The sequence below is a fragment of the Phaethon aethereus genome (assembly GCF_964289735.1).
Source record: "Phaethon aethereus genome assembly, chromosome: 12".
NCBI lineage: Eukaryota > Metazoa > Chordata > Aves > Phaethontiformes > Phaethontidae > Phaethon > Phaethon aethereus.
The window spans coordinates 716,434-730,316 of record NC_138588.1 but is presented as its reverse complement, the minus strand read 5'-3'; the positions used below and the strand labels follow the sequence as shown (position 1 = coordinate 730,316).

The 13,883-nt window shown below is 56.4% G+C and overlaps 1 protein-coding gene across 2 annotated transcripts in view; it reads left to right on the top strand.

The window, feature by feature from the left end:
- FRMD5 (FERM domain containing 5) overlaps positions 1-13,883 on the top strand; it is a gene marked incomplete at its 5' end in the record, with an annotated part of 110,401 nt that overhangs the window by 42,748 nt on the left and 53,770 nt on the right. The gene's annotated exons all lie outside the window — the stretch shown is intronic.

Sequence of the window (13,883 nt, the reverse complement as noted above, 5' to 3'; positions counted from 1 at the left end):
TCGTGGCTGTCCGCTGAGATCTTTGTACAGCCGCAGCCGGCAACAGCCAAATCTGGGGCATCTGCGGCCGTGGTGCCCACAGCAGTGAATTTCCATGTTGTCGTGTGCAGTTAATAAATTTTACTCATCCCGAGCCTGTCTCCCGCAGGAGCGCGAGGCAGCCAAACGAGGTTCTAACACCGCGAGATCCGATTTTTGCCAGCAATCAGCAGGGAGATAGCGGGCAGCTGCAGCCACGGCTTGCTTGCGATGGGCAGGACGTCCGATGGTTTGGGGAACGAAATGGTTGCCACTTGTTGGTATGGTGCGCTGGGGTGACGGTGCCAACGGTAGTTGTGCACTAGGAGAGGACTGTCAGGGTGGGTAGGCTGCAAATGCCTTTTTTGACCTTTTCCTTCTCTCCCCACCGTTTGCATTTGCAAACGAGCCCTTCGGGGCCAGCGCATCGGGAAGGCTGAGCGCAGCCCTGTGCCTTGGGGAGACGAGTGTGCGCCCCGGGGAGACGCAGCCTTGTGCTCTGCAGCACCAGGGAAGGAGGGAGAGGCAAGGCGATGCTATTCGCAGCACGCTCCGGACAGCATGTGTGCGGGGAGGCAGAGCTGTGCTGTAGCCGCAGGTTGCGAGAGGGCCGAAGAGATGCCTCTTCCAAATCCTTGTCTTCCTCTAAAAACTTGTCCAAGAGCTTCCCCTGGGCACCCTGGGCTCCCTGCCCCTCCTGCCACGCGCCCCCGGTGGGACTGTGCTGCCTGTGCCTGCCCAGGGGGGTGTACATATATATACACACACACATATATGTATAAAAAAACTACATATACAATCTTTATGAATCCTTTGCAAGGTCACCTTATGTGACAAAGCACATCAGCGCTTCAGCGTAAGGCACGGGGATGATCCTGAAGGCTCATCCAGACGCCAGGCTATTGCAAGGGTCACTCCGGAAGCGTTGCAGCGTGGCGACATTTTGTGCCAAGGTGTATTGCGAATCGATGGGACGGGGACAGGCTGCCCTGCTACACAGGGTGTAAGTGAGGAGGAGGAGGAAGAGGTGGAGGAGGAGCAGGAGGAGGAGGAGAAGGCGGCGGCGCAGCCAGAAGGGGAGCGGGAGGGATGCGGGGCTGGTGGCCGGGCTCAGGCAGGGCAGCGGCCGGTGCAGTGAGGCTCAGCGCTGCTGGGGCACGGAAGATGGGGACTGGATGATTTATAGCTTGTGCTCGGCAGAAAAGTTGGAGAGACGGGGACGAGCTGCGCATGGGGAGCGGCGCTGGCAGAAAGAGCAGTGGCAATATTTAGAGTTGCAGGGAAATGTTGTAGGTAAGTTTGCTGCTGAAGGATAGGCTTTTCTGACTGACAGGGACAATACCTGGGGAGTGAGGCTGCTGCTGCTGTTTACAGATGACTTGACCGGTAACAGATGAAGTTTCAGGCCGGTACCAAAAGGTAGCGTTCAGAAGCGTTGCTCTGCCCTCCGCTCCCTGTCGTCCCCCCGCAGAGGCGAAGGAGCAGCGGTTTGGGCTCAGGGCAGGCGCTGAGACACGGCTTTGTTCGTCTGAGATGCTCCTAATAATGTGGGCCCATTCCCAAACGCCTTAATTTCTCTTTATTCTCTTCTTTCTCACCTTGTGCACCGCCCCCCCCGAGCCAAACCGCAGTAAGAGGGAGCGTGGCAGCGGCGGTTCGATGTGTGAAGATTCTCTCGTTTAGAGCTGCTCCGTAGGGCGACGGTCGGGCGAGGCTGCAGCCAGCCTCCCCCAGGGGAGCCTCTGGGTCGCCGTGTGCGCACAGCAAGAAAAGTAAACCCTCGGAAAAGAAACTGCCTCCTTTAAACACGCGCTGGTGGAGAGCGACGGTGGGGCAGCCCCCAGCTTGCGCCCCGCAGCTCCCGTGGGACGGAGCATGGGGAGCAGCCCATGGAGCCGCCGCCATTTGGGTCCACCCCGGGATGGAGGAGGAGACCCCAGCAGAGTCCCGGCTTTCCCCGCTGCCCCGGCTCGCCGGTCTCCCCCCCGTCCCCCTCGTCACCTTGTCGCTCCGTTGCCTCCTGCGCACCTCCGCCCGTCTCTGATGGTTTCCCGTGGACACCTGCCTGGTGACCCAAGCTCCATCCTCCTGAGCCGCGCCACGCCGCTGTCCCGGCGGTCAGCACGCAGAGCAGCAGCCCCGCACGGCCTCTGCTTTGGCTCCTGTCTCCACGCTCAAACGGCGGCCGAGGGTCTGGGTTGATCTCTGGGTTTATTTAGCCGATCTCTGGGTTTATTTAGCTGGGGGAGCAGCGCGAAAAGCGGCGGCTTCCACCGCTGCAGGGAAGAGATGCTAGGATAAACAGACCTGCATCTTCCTGGGTTCGGTGCGTTGCCTGGGACTCACAACGAAATCCAAACAGGCAGTGCTCTAGGATTTCAGTGTTCAAGCAGGTTTAGCTCTTCCTCCTTCTCAGCGGCTGCCATAGCTAATGGAGAATCCCCGTTTTCCTGTGGTTAGCAGTCTGGAGGAGCCGGAGAGGGCGCGGTGGTCTCCCAGCACTGGCTGCTGTGGGCTTGGGAAGCCTCCAGAGCAAACTGCCCCAGTGCGGCGGAGCGTTCGCCTTGGCTCTGGCTGAGGCGGAGGAGGCTGTCCAAGGATCAGAGCGTTTCCATGGGGGTCCAGCCATCACCTGGCTGGGGGCAGCGGGAGAGCAAGCCCCCGTCCACATCACCTCCCAGACACGTTGGTCCCCAGCATGTTGCTGTGGTCTGTTATGGACCAAATCACCCCGCCCTCAACCTTTAGTGCCTGCAGGACCCCGTCCTCGGGGCTGCAGAGAATGAGCCCCCGAGGGTGGGTGGCAGCCAGCTTGGCTTGGGGTCTGGGGGTGCTTGGGACGGGCCTGGCTCAGACACCCGAGAGCTTCCCTGGGCAGGATCACACCAGAGGGTCTGGAGACGGCACAAATGTCCCGTGGAAGCTGACCATGATGCCGACAAACCCATTAGTCACTTTATAATTACTACCTGGAGTCACTCAAATCTGAAATTGCACATTCTTTTCAAATTACAAGGTGGCTGCAAGAAAATTGCAGTTTTAGCAGGAAAAAGTGCAGGTATTTCATCTTACAGAAAGCAAGTTTCATGCATCCTGCCCACATGTCATTTTCGGGAGATCCTCTGGTTTGGAATTGGGAATTTTTAAACACCCCCCGAGTGTCTTGACAGGGTCATCCTCCATGCTGGGGCTTAGCTGAGGTCTTTGTTTTTCCTCTTGCTTCGTGCCTGCACGGGGGCTGCGCCTGGAGGTGCTAAGGGCGTCAGCTGGGGCAGTTTGCTGAATAGTCTGAGGTTATGACAGAAAATACCCTTCTGTGCTCCTAGAGGTCTGGGGTTTAAACCTCACCCTTCACAAATGACTTCCAGGCAGGCTGTCTGAGGAGGAGGCAGGCTTCTTTTGCTCCATACGGATAGGAAATGTTGAGTTAAAAACTGTAAAAACTGCCTGTTAGTTGGCAAATAGGACTCTCTTTGTTAGAGTCGGAGGGGCGAAGGGTGGCAGAAGAGATGTGCCCCCCCGTCCGTCACCACCGGCGTTTTTCTGGCAGACCGGAGTCCACGTCGCTGGGTCGCGGCAGTGCCGAGCTCCGTCCCGCGGCTGGGGCACGTCCCGGCAAGGGAAATGGGATTTTCCACCCCGCGTGGCCGCGGCTCGACCCCCTCGGGCTTTTCTGCTGATGTCGTGGCTAATACTTGGATTTTAGCAGCAAGATCAGAAGCCTTGGAGTCAAATCCTTCCAGCTGGGCTTCCTGCTACCCCAGCCCCTCCCGCTGCCCCGAGCTGCCTCGTGCCAAATTTTCTGGGTGTTTTGAGCATTTTAAGAAGGGTGTGGTAAAAATTGTCGTTAGCAGGCGCTGCGAGGGTCGGTTTAATTGTAGCAGGAGCAACTGGAGTCTGAAGTGGCACCATTTCTTATCACAAACGTCTCTGTTTCAGTCTTTAAAAATTTCAATAATTCTCTCTGACAGCTTTTTTCTTTTTATAGCATTAATTAGTCAAAAAGTATTGCCGTGATGGCTGCTAGGCAAAGGGGCCCTGGGATTCCCGTGTGTCACGCTGCGTGGCGCAGGAAGGACACCTCTGCAGATTCTAAAGGTGGCAACAGCTACAGCAGGTAATGAGGGTGTTGGACTCAAATGCTAAAACATTTCCTCCAGAGGGAAACAGCGTGGCCTTTTTTCCTACCTAAAAGTTGCGCTTGCGTTTTAAGGCGCCCGGCGGGATGCTGTTGGGGCCGAGCTGTCCAGACAGGCCCAGAAGTGATACTACACAAAACAGCAAAAAATAATAAAAAATCAAAGACCAGAAACTGTAATTTTAAAAGTTCAGTCTAGGTGGAGGGAGGTAGAAGGACTTGGGGAAAAAACCAGATATTAAATGTGTTTTTAATCCCAGTTATTCCCCCAAATGCTGCAAGATCTAGTCACTGGGGGCTTAAATTAGCATCACACTGGCAGGATTGTGCGTTTCTTTAAGAGGCAGTGTTCTTAAGTCTGGAAAGAACTTACCAAGGGAAACGATGGAGGTTTTGTCTCGTCGTCTAATTCATGTTATCTAAAAGCCATGGGCCTAGTTTCATCATACACTGTTGTTAAGGCACGCCGTGTCATTTTGTGGAGTTTTCTTTGGCTTATTTTATGCGAAAGGTAAAATCAGGAGGTCAGAATCATCTGGTGGCTTCAGAGTAGGGGAGTCGGAATGGAGTTTGAGTCGTCTGATTTTTTCCAGAAGCCAAGGTGGAATTAGTCCAGCTTACTGCCGTCAGTTTTTGCTTTTTGTGTGGCGCGGAGCTGTGACTGTTGCTGTGTTTCGGGAGCTTGGTGCCCACCATTCGCAGCGGCGGCACATGGTGGGGCCGGGGGACGCCGGGCGCGCCAGGCTGGCAGGTCTGCGCCGCGCGCTGCCTGCGGCTCCTCTGCGTCGCCCGCGGCAGAATTAGGCAGAAAAGAGGCGTTTGTCCTCCTTTCCCTAGAGCTGCGGAGGGACAGAGGATGTCGCCCGTCGTGTCGGAGAAAATACCTTCAGGGAGATGGATCTTTTCTCACTGTTAAAAACACCCATGCAAATCGGCGAGCGCTTAGTGCTGCCGCTTGCAGGGGGGCTGCGGGGCGCGCCCCGTCCCCCGCGGGTACCTCCTGTGCTCCCCCCTCCGCCTGCCCGGGGGCTGCAGCTTTAAAGGTGCAGCCGTTCGCCCTCGCGAATGATGACGTTTCCGTACGAAAACCCCGTTTTGCGCTTTATTTTCATCTACTAAAGGGAGGCAGGTGCAGCCTAAGCACTGCTTCGTATTCCCACACGAGCAGAGATCGGGAGCAGGGTATGTACGTGGCTGTTTCCGCAAACACGCTTTTGCAGTGGGACCTTCTGGTGCTCAGACCGGATCCTCTGCCAGGACGAACCCTCCTGGCTCCCTCGCATTGAACCCGGCTACCACAGCGGAGACCCAGGTCTGGTTTTTTGTCTAGGCAGGCAGATACGACTGGACACAGCTTCTCTATTATGCAGAGATGTTAAGTATCAGTAATACTAAAATAATAATGGATACCACCAGTACCTAGAAAATGGGTTCATCATAGAACAATACTTTGCAGCACACCCATTTGATTGACCTCTGTGGCAGGGCAGAGAAGGGGATTAATAATCTGTGCGGCTGATGGATGGTGAAGGTTTGCTAAGGGTGCAGTAGAACCGTTCCAACGTTCTGCTCCATGCGCAATTATTGCTAGTGGCCATATGTTGTTCTGTGTATAAATAGTCAGCAGATACTGTCGCCTCAGCTGCTGCAGTGCAGCAATTTGGCACCTCTGGCATCTTCCCCCAGCCTTGGCAGAGGCTGGGGCACCGGAGATCTGTTAAGCACAGACGCTGATAGCACGCGGCCCGCCGCAGCCCGCTCCCCATTGCTGGGGCCGTCGGGGGCCCCTCGCAGCCCCGGGAAGCGGATCAGCCATGGGCGTCCCAGCCTCGGGACTCACAGCCCTGTGCCTTTGTCCTCATTCACAGCTGGCTGGAGCCTCTGGGCTCCGAGACTCGTTTCACGCCTGGTTTAAGCTGGGCGGTAAGTTATGGTGAAGTGCTTTTTTTGGGGGCTTCATGGTAAAGCTGCTGTGGAAAGCTTGGAGTGGCACACACCCCCGCCGCGGCCATAACCTGCGCCAGGGTTCTGAACGGGAAACGCCGCTCACTCGCCGTGTCCCGTGAGGTCATCTTCGTTTCCACTGACGTTACCAAGGTGTGAGGTTTTATGCAGTTGAGTGTCAGACGACGAAAGCATCATATCCATCTTTGTGATGGGTGTCGACAGTGAAGTTCACACCTGAAAAGACGCCACGTGGAGTCCAAGGTGGCGGTTGCTGTGGACGAGGATGGGGACTTCGATGCCACCGTGAGGACACAGGAGCTGGGGATGCACAATCGAGAAATCGGCTGCTTTGCTGTCCTGGCATTAATGGTGCTGGGAAATTCTGTTTCCCTCCCCCCAAAAAAGATTGGCGCTTGTCTGTGCAAGCTTGTCCTTTCCCCAGGATATCGACATGAGTTGCAAAGCAGCGTTGCAGCTCGGGAACTGCCCGGGGACGCCCAAGGAAAGAAGAGGTGAAGCTTTGCGGAACACTCAGGGTTTCGGACTGCTCCCAGTGCAAGCCGGGAGGGCGGCTCCTGCCGCCGCTCCCAACGGGAGGCAAAATGCAAAAGTGAGGGAAGGAACTCTGGAGATGAGGGCTGCTGTCTGCTGGGAGGTCCCTTTGATGGCGGTAAATAATCCCATGTTATCTGGGAATATGGGAGAGTGTCTTGGGGGGCTGTACGTGGTGAGAGGGTTCTTCCTCTGACGCGTGTTACGGGAAACTGGTGCTGTGCCCGAAGTCAGGGAGGAGGATTTGAGCCCGCAGGACCTCGGGCACGGTGCTGGGCACCCTGGGCGAGGGGCGTCTGCGACAGGGTGGGCTGGACGGCGGGTCCCAGCAGCCCGACCCCTCGGGAGGTGCCCCGTGCGCCGCAGCAGGCCCCCGGCCCCCGGCCCCCTCCTCCCCGCCGGGGCTGGGCCGGGGCTCCTCCCTGGTGCCAGCGGGCCCCAGCTGCACCCACGCGGCAGCCGCTGCTCCGCCCAGCGAGGTGGGACCAGGCCTTGTTTATGGGGAGCCCCGGGGGGCTGCTGGTAGCAGGGAGCTGTTGCGGGGCGCTTGCGTGGTGAGCGTGAAGCCCCCCGCGACGCGCGCTGGTCGCGCTGAGCCCAGCGGGGGGACCCCTTGGCTCTCGCGGCGGGGGTTTGACCCCTGCAGCACTTCTCTCTGGCTGGGATGAAGGCTGTGTGCTGGGGCCGGCTGTGGGACGTGCCCCCGGCCCGGGGTGGGGCTGGGGCAAAGGCTTTGCAGAGGAGCGGAGCTTTCAGGGGCTGGAGGGGCCGGGGGCCGAGGCGGCGGCCGCAGAGGCAGGGTCCTCACCTGGGAGCTCGGGCGCGTTGCCTCGATGTTGTGGGTAAGTCCTGAGAAGCCGCCGGGGCAGGTGCCGGGCTGTGTGTTTCTGAAAGATCGCACAAAATCGACGCTTTCTTCCGGAGCGGGTGTTGGGAGGAGCGGCCCTGGGTGACCCACAGACGGGGGAAAAGGCACCAGACCAAAACCTCAGGCTGGTGGGTTTACTGGCCCTTAGAGGGGGGAAAAAAATACAAAGCCAGAAAAAGGCAGCTGCTGCAAATCATGTTATATTTCCACCTCGCACCTCAGAGGAGCCTTTTTCTTCGCTCCAGTTAAAAAGCAAGCCGTGGCCCTGGGTGGAGGGAAGGTGACGTCTGGCCCTGGCCGGGGCCCGTGCTGGCTGCAGGGAGGCCGATGTTGTGTCCAGAAGGCTCTCGCTGCAAATGGCTCCCGGCCCCGCCGTTGTCTGCAGTTGCTGTCGCTACTGGTGCCCGGTGTTTCTGTAATGAAGATAAAGTGGATGTGTTACTAGTAGCTACTCCAAAATCTTGTAGTAAGTGGTTTTCTGTCTGCAGAACAGTGCCTGACGCCGAGTCACACGTGTCTGGGTTTCTGTAAGATTATAAATAGTTCTTGCACCCGGCAGCCCGCAGCGTTGTTTCCCTGCGGGCTCCGAGCGGGGCTCCCCCTCCAGCCGCGCGCTTGGGTTTCCTCTGCGCCTCTGACCTCCCCTTGGCGAGGAAGATGAGGGCCTCAGCCCTGCGAGAGGCGGCCGGAGGAGCTGGGCGGGCGCTGGCGGGTGCCTCCCGCGGGCGCTGGGTTCCCCAGAGCTGGGGGTCTCCTTGTCCCCGGGCCGGTGGGGTCCCTGCCCGCGCAGGCAGCGCGGGGCTGCGGCCGGCGTGGGTCAGAGCAGCGGTCCCGGCTGGCGCGATGCCCGGCTGCAGCGGCAGCCTTCGGTTTCTGGTTTCTTTGGCTGTGCTTTTTCCTCTCCTGATGTTGAAATCTTCGCTCTAACTCTGACCAGAGGAATAATTTGCAATAATCTCCGCAAACTGTGGTCCAGAAGCTGTAGTAAGTCCCTTTCAGTCGAAGTAAACTGTGATACGTTTCAGTTCTGTTGCAACTTAGGAACATTAGGAACTTTAGGAACATTTAAATCCTCATGCTGACAGGGACGTACTTGAGAAGGTCGGTCCGTAAAGGCAGGCTCTCGGCGCTCTTCTTCCCCTCTCGGCAGCGCGCTCAGCCGGCGCTGAGCAGACCCCGCAGCGGGAGCAGGGGTGCGTCCCCTCGCAGCATCCCCCCTCCCCGTCACCCCAGCCGTCCGCGCAGCCTCTGCGCCATCGAACGCCGCCTGCGTCGCCGCCCTCGCGGTCACCGGCCATCTTGCCTCTAACTCGGTCGCTGTTTTCACAGCCACGGGGGCGGGGGGGTGGGTCTCGCCTCCTTGGCCACGTGCTGTAGAGCCACCTCGGCTGGGAGTCGACGCTCGGGAAAGCATCTCTCTCCCGAATCCAGCTGTGATTTTTAATTTAGACCATCCCTCGTGGCTTCTTCCCTTCCAGCGAGACCTTTCGCTAACGCTGTCAGAGGGGGCTGGAGGGGGTGTCGGGGGGTGGTGGCTGCGGTACCGCAGGGGACGAGGCAGAAGTGGCCGTTTTTAGAGGGAGGGGCTGTGGGATGTGGCGAGGGTCCGTGCTGGAAGGTGTGAGGTGGGTCCTCAGCAACAGCCAAAAGACAAATAATGTAAGAAGCAGCAGGGAAGGGAGGAGGGGGCAGCGGGAACGTTGCTGTGCTGCGTCCCGAAGGGAAGCGCCGTTTTACATTCTGATTTTTTGAGTGTTTGGAGTTGCTTCGCGGGGGCTGGCGGTGCTCCCATGGGTGCCAGGCGTGCGGTGCCAGCCCTGCCTCGGTGCCCGGGTCCCGCCGGCTCCCCCGGTCCCTCTGTCCATCGTCCCACCGCCCCATGGTCTTCAGTTCCTTCTCTGCCATGAGGTGGGGACGCTTCGTTACCTTAACGAAGGAGAAATGTGTATGTGCTTCCCAGTCCCAGGTGTGTGCGCCTCACTTGGCAGAGAGAAAATGTTGATTTTTAATTTCTGTTTAGTTTACCAAGCAATTCCAGTCGCGCTGTACCAGTGGCCTGGCATCTTCTCATTTGCCGCTCTGTGTTGTCTGCCAACTTCACAGCAATGCTGTGTTTTCTTGTGGATTTTTGGTTAAAATCTTGGGAATTGGACCCATTTTCTTCAGGATCCCCATTAAACACCCACCCAGCGGTTTCAGCATCCTAATTGCGTTGCAGACTGCTTTTAATCCGTTTAGTGTGTGTCATGTTGATGTTGTATCATTCTAATTTTTTAATCAAAATGTCAGGCGATACCAGGTTGAGTGTCTTACGGAAGTCTAAATATATTAAATCGACACCGTTGCCTTTATTAACCGAATTTTAAACAAAAAAAAAATCAAACAGATTTGACAGGGTTCATTGTTCACAAGCTGTATCTGGCGGCCGCTCTCTGGTGTCAGCGGCTCGTGTCAGCGGCTCCTGGATTTCTCCCCCGATCGGGGTCGGGCTGGAGGGAGGGTGCTGGCACCCCTCGTCTTCATTGGCAGAATCCTGTTTTCTGTTAGACTTTTGGAGCTTTCTCCTGCAGAGGTATAAAATGAGATGAGTTTGTGATTGTGAGGGGAAACGGCATAACCCTGAAGTGACAGACAGTGCTCTCCCAAAGAAATTGCAATTTAAATGCTTAAACCTGGAGTCTGCCAAGAGTTTTCTCTTTCTGAAGGCAAATATTTGAATTCTGCCATCGAATGCAAACTGTGAGCTGGGTCCTTGCCCTGCAGGCTCCACAGGGCAGGGGAAAGCTAATTAGGCATTGACTAATTATTTCAGTTTTGGTCACCTTGAAATGTGTGACTGAGAATAGGAAGCGGGGGGGGGAAGGGTTTACAGCCACAGCTCCTGGACAGAGACGCAGACCTTTGGTTTTCCCATCGGATGGTCCCGTTGCAGGAGCAGCTCCGGGGCTGCAGGCAGGCACATGGATTTTCCGGGGAAAACCATGGAAAGGCACTTTCCCTCCCTCTCGGGGGGTTCCAGCCTGCCCGAGCCTGATTTAGGATAATTATTTTTAATATCACTTTTATGTAGCAATATATAGTTTTAATTTCATAACAGTGCAACGTCTGATATTAAGTGTTTCCAGCTCGACTCGCAAGGATATACAAGCTCCCGGAGGTGGTATTTATTAAAATCTTTTTTGGTCCATATTTCACGTTTATTACTGGCATCTTTAATTAAGGGAGGTAAATATTGCTGCTGTGGGTTGAGGGGCCTTTTTAACACACACAATTGGAAATGCACGCAGTAACACGAGGCGCTGCAGCAGGGGGAGAGGAGCTCTCGGGCGTTGCTGCTGCCTCCTCCCGCACCGGAGCAGGGCGGCTCGGCGGGGAAACGGGTCTTTCCACCCAGGATCTGGTGCTGGCTTAAAATAAGGTTCTGCTGAAGATGGATTTTCTTATGAGGCATGAGAGCGGCAGGAGCTGAGTCTGGGAGCCGTTTCTCCGGGCTGCGATGCCGGGAGGGAGAGCAGCAGCCTGGAGGGGTTCACCGGAGCCGGCTTAGCGGGAGGCGCGGAGCCACGGGGCTGGGGAGGTTTTGCGGCGTGAGCTGCGCTTTGCTCTCGTCCCGCAAATCCTGCGCTGGCGAACGCGCCCGAGAGCCGTGCTGCTCAGCCCGGGGCCTGATCCCAGCCCTGCTCGCTGCTGCTTCATCCTGGCTGAGGAGCGTGGGAGGGGTCCGAGCAGTTCAGTCAGAATCGGATTTTTTAGTGAATCCTTCCATATTCCTCTTTGAAGATCTGGACTTTTATTCTGCATAGATCTGTTCCATGCCCAAACCCATACTGGGAAGAAAGAAAGGGAAGACCAGACGTAAATCCAGTGCAGTGTGTTGCCAGGTCATTTTTCGTGACCCAAGTCCTCAAATCCTTCTTTTTGTCTCTTTGTTTGTGCGGGTGGGAAGATGGCAAGGGACGCAGCGCCCGGGGCAGGGCTCAGGGCAGGGCCGACGCGGTCCCGGGTGGCGGGCGGGCGTTCGCCGCGCTGGCGACCGCATTGTTGCTCCCTGCACGCCAGCTCCAGCCGTCCCGCACGTCGCTGGCGGAGCGTTCGCTCCCTTTGCAGATGGCTGCAGGTGGGGAGCAGCACCTGCAAGAGCAAATGGAAACTGATGTTGCTCAGCAGTTGCAAAGGCTGGGCTTAAATAAGATCAGGTCTACCTAGGGTGGGTCCAGTAATATGCGCTGTGAAGAACAGTTTCATCGCACTTTCTTTTTCCTTTTTGTATCGGAAATGGCAACTGCTCTCTGAATCCAGATGCACTGCGCTGCATTATAGACCTCTCCACAGCCTGTCTCATTGAGACCACCGCTCAGATGAGTGGGTCTGACTTCAGGCTTCGCATGCAAGCGCAGCGTGTAATTGCAGGTTTGCTCGTAATTGCGTGACTTCTTGGATAATTTTGGGGTTTGTCATTCATGCAGTTGTTTGTTGTGGAGAAAATAAGATTAATTTATATTTCCAGTAATACTTCAAGTACACGTTTTTATACAGTGGTATGAAGGTGGGAGCCCTCAAATATTGCAACACCTGCTTGAAGGTCCCACGCGTTGGTCTCCTCAGCTGGGTAATGCCTATCCGTAAGGAACCGCGGTGAGGGCAGAGGGAGCGTAATTCCAGTGTGATGTCCCTGGTTTGGCAGGCTTTCACGGGGGTGATTTCTGCCCTAATAAACCAGTTGCAAAAGCTGGGTTCCCAACCAACAGCAGCGTACTAAAAACGTGCAAGATGGAAGGCTGCTGAAAGATAACGCACGTCTGCTTCCACCAGATGTTACTTCTTTAAAGGTCTGGGGTGCACAGAATGAACTCCTTGCGCAGTGGTCGTCACTCTGAGGATGTTTCTCGGGGCTGTGGTGTCTGGCATTGTATAAATGTCAACTGGGAAAGGAGGCGAGCATGTGGCCGCGGTCATGGTGGGGAGCAGCATTCGGGAGCACGAGCCCTCGTACCCGTCGGAAGGAGCTGTCGGGGATGGTGCTCTGAAAGCTGGCAGAGGCTTCAAGCCGCCTGCTGCCCCCAGGCAGGCTGCTCCGAGGCGGTGAAAAGTCGTTGTCGGCTGTTGGCACGTCTGTTGCCCTCTGCTCTGCAGATGCCAGCCAGGAGAGGGTTTAACTCAGAAAAACGTCCTTTGGGGAGCAGACGTCTCGCTTGGGGAGGCATCTAGCATGCAGCCGTGCTGGGAAGTTTCCGAGATGCTGGCACTTGCAGGTGCCTAAAGGAGAGGTTTTTCCTTTTGCCCTTTGTCTTTGTTAGGTCTCCGATGTTCTCCTTTCCTGCATCTCTTAAATAGTCACTGCGGAGCTACTCTGCCAGAGCTGAGTCACCGTTCAGCGGTTTCTCCTTCACATCTCTCCTTGCTCTGGAGAAACTCGGCGACAGCACCCAGCCGTCCCATGGGTCCTTCTGTCTTACGGAACGTGTTAGGGCCGTTGAAGGCTGTGATGGAAGGATTTTTCCTCTTGAACCGAGACGCAGCCTTGCTGAGTGTCGGGTGCGCTGCCTTGCTTTCCCTTATTACTGGCAAAGGAGGTGAAGGGGGAAACCCACCTGGTTGGGGGAGCTGATGGGGCAGAGGTGCTGCAGCCATGTTGTCGCAGGAGACCTGGCACTAAACGGGTCCTGGTGCAACCTGTGAAGCCCCGAGTGCCCGTTCGGAGAGAGTGCCAGGGGCTCTCTGATCTTGGTGGCAGCTGAGAGAAAGTGTCAGCCAGCAGTAGTAGCAGGGAGGCTGGAAAAGGCACGTTTCGGCCGCGTGCGGGGCAGGAGACGCGCGCTGAGAGAGCTCTTTGGTGCGGCACGGGGGAGCAGAGCGATCTGGCGTGCGCCGCAGAGCCTCCGCCCGCAGCGGTGGGCAGGGGTGTGCTTCCTCACCATCTCGCCGCGGAGGAAGGAGAATAGTGTTTTAAATGAAACCTCCGTGGCGGCGGGAGCGGTGCCAGCACCGGCGATGCTGGGGCTGTCCTGGCAGCGCTCCTGGCTCAGCTGCGTACAGGGAGACTCTTCCTCGGGGCCCTATCTTTTGTCAACCTTGGGATAATTGGATGTGATAGTGTAGGCACAATACTTAATTTCTGTAATTATTTTTATTTCTTCTGCAGGCCTGTCTTTTAAAATAAACTCAGGAGCCAGTGCATTGAGTTACAGCTTCATCTCCGTTATTTCATTTTACTTAAAGGACTGAATGTTCAGTTGTTCCTCAGTGCCAGGTTTACCTGGCTTTGCTTTGCTTTTTCCCCCCTCTCCAGATTATTGGCATGGGCTCAGACATTGCCACACAAGGCTATACCAAGGATTTTAAACTTAGGCTTTGGTCTGA